The sequence below is a fragment of the Schistocerca americana genome, chromosome 6 (assembly GCF_021461395.2).
Source record: "Schistocerca americana isolate TAMUIC-IGC-003095 chromosome 6, iqSchAmer2.1, whole genome shotgun sequence".
Taxonomy (NCBI): domain Eukaryota; kingdom Metazoa; phylum Arthropoda; class Insecta; order Orthoptera; family Acrididae; genus Schistocerca; species Schistocerca americana.
In genome coordinates this window covers 319,471,510-319,479,134 of record NC_060124.1, presented here as the reverse complement: position 1 = coordinate 319,479,134, position 7,625 = coordinate 319,471,510, and the positions used below count along the sequence as shown (strand labels likewise).

At 42.0% G+C, this 7,625-nt stretch overlaps 1 pseudogene; it reads left to right on the top strand.

Annotated features, from left to right (window-relative positions):
* Positions 1 to 2,505: 2,505 nt before the first annotated feature.
* Positions 2,506 to 2,623, top strand: LOC124620427 (annotated as a pseudogene).
* The last annotated feature ends 5,002 nt before the right edge of the window (positions 2,624 to 7,625 follow it).

The following is a 7,625-nucleotide window of genomic DNA, read 5'->3' as shown; positions in this document are numbered from 1 at the left end:
ACAACAACGAATAATACAGAAAATAAATATAAATGTACATTAAAAGTGTTCTGTCTCGGAAACCATTCAGAATAGGACATATGTCCACATAATGTTTTTTGATCAGACTCAGTAATGCTATCACCCATCAAAACATGTACCTTTCCTCCTGACTCACCCTGTATAATCAAGTTCGGCTACTTGAGCAAAACTATTTACCGTATTGATACTCAACATTAAAGATATGATGTTCTGACGGTGCGCTACAGTATTTATTTTGTTAGTAGTGTTAGTGCCATGACTTGCCACTAAGTGCCAGTACTGGTACGACAATGTTGGGTTGAAAATAGAGGGATCAGTATACCTTGTAGTTCCACACAGTCAACAGCAATCTGAACAAGGCGAGCAGGGATTTTCTCGCAAAGATGTTTTATCAAAACATCAGCAGAGCTGCTGCTCTTCATGAATATCAATGCATGGAAACAATATGCAGAGGTCCTCTGTCCACACTGCGGTTGAAGAACTTGAATTGTGAGTTTGAATTTGGGAGTTGCTGCTGGGAGAGATCCACGCCCAACTGCGCTATAAGTTGTTGATGAAGTTACCCTTACCATGGTTGAGAATGATGGACACAATATGCGGTCTTTAAAATATGTGAGGTGTCTGGATTTTATGAACCTTACATGAGCTTGATCCATAATGACAGGGCAATACAGTGTGAGACGCTCAGAAAATAATAATTATATCAACAAAAGGCAATTGCAGTTAACCTCATGTACCAAATCTAACAATACAATGTCTACCAATATGGCATTAGCAAACCAGTTAAAGTGAAATGCATTTTGGAGACTAACCGAGCAGGAGGTTAATCAAATCATAAAACTCTCATTTAGCAAGAGAACGGTGAGCTACAGCTCAGAAAGGGATAAGGCCAGAACAGAACATTATTCCTTTTAATGTAAATAAGGCCAGGGCTGAGGGTACATGACTGCACGTCAATAACAGGGTTAGGCTGTGACGCAGCAATAAAAATAAAAATGTAGTCACCTCTAGACACTTGGCGACGCAGACGCCACACAGTGGGGAGATCGCCATTATATAAAAGCATGTCATGATCTAAAATTTCTATATCTCTCTACTGTCTCATGGTGGACCGCACAAGTGTATGGAAATAAGTGAGGGCATTGAGAGCTTTGGCCTTCTGCAAAGTGAGGACGATACACATCACGTGTCGTGGCGACAGATAGCAAGACGGTAGTTAATTATTTCTATGGGACTTTTTAGGGCAAAGAAGTTGTGCATGTCGCTACAACCCATAGCGAGTGTGCAATAGCCGTTATTTCGACTAGGGAAAGATTAACATTCTACGGAATGAAGAAAAGTTGCGACTGAGTGAATTCAGTCAAGGCCAGAGTAGGGAATTAGTGTTTCAGATCCAGCATGGAGACAACGCCATTGCAGATCCCACTTGGTAAAGTAACATTGTGCATTAGGCCACAGTAAATGTTGAGTCTAGATTTTGTTCACTCCAACTTGTGTACACTTTGACCATTGAATATCAAAAGCTAGGATACTAACCTACCCTCACAAGGAGTACATGGGAGTTTTTTCACTGGTTCAAAAAGTAAATTTATTCTCTACCAACTCGGTGCATTGCCCAGCTATGACGACATAGATTTAAATGAGCTGGTGAGGATTTTAATAATCACTCTTTCCTGTGATAAACACGATTTTAATGTGCATCATTGCAATATGTCCAAGAATTAAATATTTTCTTATTGAGTGTCAAAAGCAATTGAACATTGTTGTTGTTTATGACTAAACTCTTGAAAGCAACAGATGATAATTTATATGTGTAATAAAGAGAGGAATAGCTCTTTTGTCTTTCTAGTGTAGACCCCAAAGTTTCACTTTTATTAAATCATGCATTCTAGGTACATGACAGCATCATTTCTAATGATTTTTGTTACGATCCACATCTGATATTAGCTGCCTTACAATGCTAGGGTTGTATTTATTTAGAATGTCTGTTTGACATCCTGGGCTTGAGAAGACAGTTCAGATGTTTTGTCCATGTGTGGGCTAAGTGGTAAGCTAAGTTTGCACACTAGTACACTCACTGTGCAGATACAAAGGTCGGACATATCAGACAGTGCAAGAGCATAGCGAGGGAGGCAGCCAGTATCCCACCTGAGATGTTTTGGACAACAGTGGAGCAATCCCTTGCGAAATGTATTATGGCAAGTTCATATGGGACCAAACTGCTGAGGTCATCAGTCCATAGGCTTACACACTACTTAATCTAACTTACACTAACTTATGCTAAGGACAACACACACATCAATGCCCAAGGGAGATAGAATCTCTGGCGAGGGGAGCTGTGCAGACCATGGCAAGATGCCTCAGACCATGTGGCTACCACAGACAGCAATCCCTTGTACACTTCCAGGCTGTTATGGAGGCAGGTTGTCATTACACTGAGGAACATTTGCAATCCGGAAAATAAATATGGTACGTAATTAACAGGCCAGTGGCCTTACCACAGTGGTAACACTGGTTCCCATCAGATCACCAAAGTTAAGCACTGTCGGGCTGGGCTAGCACTAGGATTGGAGACCATCCGGTCCTCCGAGCGCTGTTGGCAAATGAGATGCACTCAGCCCTTGTGAGGCAAACTGAGGAGCTACTTGATTGAGAAGTAGTGGCTCCGGTCTCGGAAACTGACATACGGCCAGGAGAGTGGTGTGCTAACCACATGCCCCTCCATATCAGCATCCGGTGACGCCTATGGCTGAGGATGACATGGTAGCCGGTCGGTACTGCTGGGTCCGCCAGGTCCTGTGGATGGAGTTTACGGTTTTTTACATAGTTAAGAAACGTAACCCTGTCATGTGAAAATTAAGTGTTTCTTTCAACTGTTTATTAGTTATTTCTCTTCTGTCTGTCATTACAAATGATTCGACAAAGTTAGATAAAGTTTAATTGTAACCACCATATATATACAGGTGGCGTCAAAAAAATGTATACACACTTTGAACTGTCATAGACAATTTATTTCCAGTTCTACAAGGTTAAATATCTGTGAGAAAGTAATGTTATGTTTCTCCAACAGGTGGCAGACGTGCGTTTGAGCTTTGAAGTGCAGAAGCAGATAATTAAGTGGTACTGGAAGTTTGAGAATGTAGCTGCGGTTCGAAGACAGTGGAGAAGTGAGTATGATACAGAACCACCTTCAAGGTTAACAATTACACATCTATGAGACAAATTCGAAATTCATGGAACAGTTTGTGATGTGCATAAAGGTCGATCAGGGCGACCTCGTACAGCTACAAGTGATGATTCCACAACTGCGGTCTTGGAACTGTTTCAGCGTTCGCCTCAAAAATCTTCAAGGCAAGCAGCACGTGAGAGTAATGTAAGTGCTAGTAGTGTGCTACGCATTCTGAAGAAAGGCAAGTTTCGTGTGTACATTCCAAGGCTGGTGCAACAGCTAAGTGACGACGATCCAGATCGAAGGTTAGAATTTTGTGAATGGGTTCATGAGATGGTGAGACATGAACCGGGATTTATGGGTAGCATAATTTGGTCGGATGAAGCCCAATTCAAACTCAATGGAACTGTCAGTAGGCACAATTGTGTGTACTGGACTGAAGACAATCCTCACATTACAGTTGAAAAGGCTATGAATTTGCCTGGTGTAAATGTGTGGTGTGGTTTGTCTGCAAGGGGACTCATTGGGCCTTTCTGCTTTGAAGGTACTGTTACTGGAGAAACGTACCTAACAATGCTTGCTGACTCCATATTCCCTGCCATTTGTGCATTATACGGTAACGATGAGTTTTATTTCCAACAAGATGGCGCCCCGCCACACTATCATAGAGACGTACGAGCATACCTGGATCACAATGTGCCAGGCCAGTGGATAGGACGCAGGGGACCAGTCGAGTTTCCTGCATGCTCTCCAGACCTCACGCTGCCGGATTTCTTCTTACGGCGCACAATAAAAGATAAGGTGTACAAACGTAAACCACGTAACCTGGACACACCTTGGAATGAGATTCAGGCGGTGTGAACAGAAATCTCATTGGACACTTTGGTACGATGTACAGAATCGGTGGTGACTCATACTCAGAAATATATTGATGCTGAAGGCCACCAGTTTGAACATTAATCACATTTGCAAAGTACATTTATTTTTCCAATTGGACTTTAAGCTTTCCATTTCCAGACATTTAACATTGCAGAACGGGAAATAAATTTTCTATGATGCTTCAAAGTGTGTATACATTTTTTTGGGGGTCTGCCATGAGACGAGAGAGAGATAGAAATTTTAGGTCTCAAAATGATTTTATATATTGGGGATCTCCCCCACTGCCACGGCTACATCACCAAATATGGCTTCAGTCAATCACTGTCTCGCTAGAGGTGACTGCATTTTTATTTTCCTTGCTGGGTCGGAGTCTAGCCCTGTTATTGACGTGCATCCACTTACCCTCGGTCCCGGCGTTATTTACATTAAAAGGGATAATGTATTGTTCTGGCATTATTCCTTTCTGAGCTGAAGCTCGCTATTCTCTTGATAAATGGTAGTTTTATGATATGATTGACCACCTGCTCAGTTCGTCTCCAAAATGCATTTCACTTTAACTTGTTTGTTCATACCAGTCCATATATATATACCGAGGGGTGTAAAAGTCATGGGGTAGCGACATGTATATATACAGAAGACGGTAGTATCACATACACGAGGTGTAAAAGGGCAGTGCATTGACAGAACTGTCATTTCTAAGCAGGTAATTAATGTGAAAAGGTGATTACGGCCACACGACGGGTATTAACAGACTGTGAGCGCGGAATGGCAGTTGGAGCTAGACACATGGGACATTCCATTTCGAAAACCTTTAGGGAATTCAGTATTCCAAGATTCAAAGAGTCAAGAGGCTGCCGAGAATACCCGAATTTCAGGCATTACGCAGTGCGCAGTGGTCGTCGGCCTTCGCTTAACGAATGGTGGGCGGGGGGCGATTTTGGCGTACAGTCGTCAGTGCTAATAGAAAAGCAACACTGTGTGAAATAATCGTAGAGATCAATATGATGTATATGACGAATGTATTCGTTAGGACAGTGCGGCGAAATTTGGCATTAATAGGCTGCGGCAGCAGACGACTGACACGAGGGCCTCTGATAACAGCACGACACAGCCTGCAGCGCCTCTCCTGGGCTCGTGACCATATGGGTTGGACCCTATAAGACAGGAAATGTGCTGGTTAGAAGCCGGCCAGTTAAGGTCCAGCAATCAACCTGTCTGTGTGCAAGACACACTGGATCTGCAGCTGGGTTACGGTCTCGGGTGTGATTTCGTGTGACAGGAGGAGCACCACCGTGGTAGTCCCACACAGTCTGACTGAAAAAAGTACGCCAGTGTTGTAATTCGAGCTGCAATGCTACCATTCATGAATGGCAGTCCAGGGGGTGCCTTCCAGCAGGATACCGCTCGCTCACATACCGCTATTGTAACCCTACATGCCCTGCAGAGTGTTCACATGTTGCTTTGACCTGTCCCATCACCAGATCTGTCTCTAGTCGAGCACATGTGGGACATCGTCGAACGTCAACTCCAGCGTCATCCACAAAGAGCATTAACTGCGCCAGTATTGATCGACCAAGTGCAATAGGAATGTAACTCAATACCACGAATTGACATCCGGGACCTGCAGATCATAATGTACGCACGTCTGCACGCTTGCATTAAATATTCTGGCGATTATCTTGGTTATTAACGTACTGGCACTTCCCACTTGCAGTGCCTTATCTCAGCTTTGTCTGTTTTTTGAGCTTTCTGTACAAGCGAAGTAATAACGTGCCGCTTATTTCTTTTGAAATACGTGTGAACTGGCTCAACGCACCGAATGCATCAGAATGGGGCAGAAATGTGCTGACGATGCTCTGTGTTTGCTCTACGTTTACAAATGGTGAAAGTGTCATATCGGGGACGGTGCAGGATGCAGAGGCAATAGTTGGTGATAATGTTCTTATAAATGGGGCATTGCACCTTTTTTCCAACCTGTGGTTCAAAATATTTCAAGGAGTTCGCCAAAACTCTTTTCCATAATGACGGGTTTAGAGTTAGGCATATTATTGTTTCTTTAGTTTCTGCGGTATTTTCGTAATAATAACAATTATTATTATTGTTAATATTTTAAAATTAAATTAATGCTATAATGCCCCTTGTTACATGTGTGTACCATCGGGCATTTATCATAGCGTTTTCCAAATAAATTAAAAGCTTATTCACACCGAATGCCTGATTTACAGTTATGTAAGAACGTTAGGAATTAATCTCATTCGCTAGAATGGAAATTTAGTCTGCCAGCTTCTTTGTGTTCTAACAATACTAAAACAGTACCGCGACCCCACTGCGGAACGATTACTTGGCGGTCAGGTCTTTGAGTTCAACAATAGCCCACTTCTTCTTTCCACGTGGCAGTAAGTTGTCAGTTGTGTATCAGAATCGATTCCGTTCGCATTCAAATGAAGAATTGGTTCAAAAGTGGAAGTTTGAAAGGGAAACAGAGTTTAACAAAATCGCAAGTTAGTGTTGAGTCAATACATCATTCAGCTTCTAGTGATGTGAGTCAATCTGACAAAAGTGAACAGTGTGTAAAGGACAAGTACGATGATAATTACATTAGGTATGGATTTTCATACGTAGGTGATAGAGTGTTGTTTGTGGCGACATTCCTGCTACCAGTGGTCTGAAACCTTCTCTAAAAGCCATTTAGAAATCAAACAACTCACTCACACAAGCAAATTCGCTGATTTTTTGCATGGAAAGGTAACGAGTGGAAAAATGGTTTAACTACTTTTGTATCCGCTGCAAACTGTGGCAATGAGAATGCTCTTGAAGCGTGTTATCGTGTTATGTACAGAACTGTTAAAATTGCGGAACCTCATAACCTCATTCAGTGGCTGAAGATTTAGTGCGGCCATGTATAAATGATGCAGTACAGCGTATGCGTGAAGAATATTTCACAAAAAAGTCATTATGGCACCATTGTCCGACAATAAGATTAACCGCCGAAAGAAAGACGTGTTAAATTGTGTCGAAAATGAAATTTTGGAAAGAGTTCGTGCCAGTCCTTCTTTTGCGATCCAACTTGACGAATCGACTGATGTTTCCAGTTTAATCATTCTGTTACTTTTAGTCCGTTATATTAATGGTGAAACTGCAGAAGAGGAACTAATATTCTGCAGACCCTTAAAAGAGAGTATTACAGGAGAAGATATATTTAATTTAACCGACGAATACTTTCGTAAAAATTCAGTAGACTGGACTCGCTGTGTAGGCATTTGTTTAGAGGTGCGAAATCTATGACAGGATGTTAGGCTGGGTTTGTTGTCAAAGTGAAATTGATAGCGCTGAACGCTTCTTGGACACGTTGTTGCTTTGATAGACACGCTCTTGTTTCTAAATGCATGCCCGATGAATTGAAATATTTGCTGGACGATTCAGTGAAAATGGTAAATTCTTTAAGGCTCGCCCTACAAATTCCCGCATCTTTACATGGCTTTGTGAGGAAATGTGTAACAGAACGTAAGATCGTGTATGTCAGTAATTTTCGTGTATGTCAGTAATTTCTTTACGT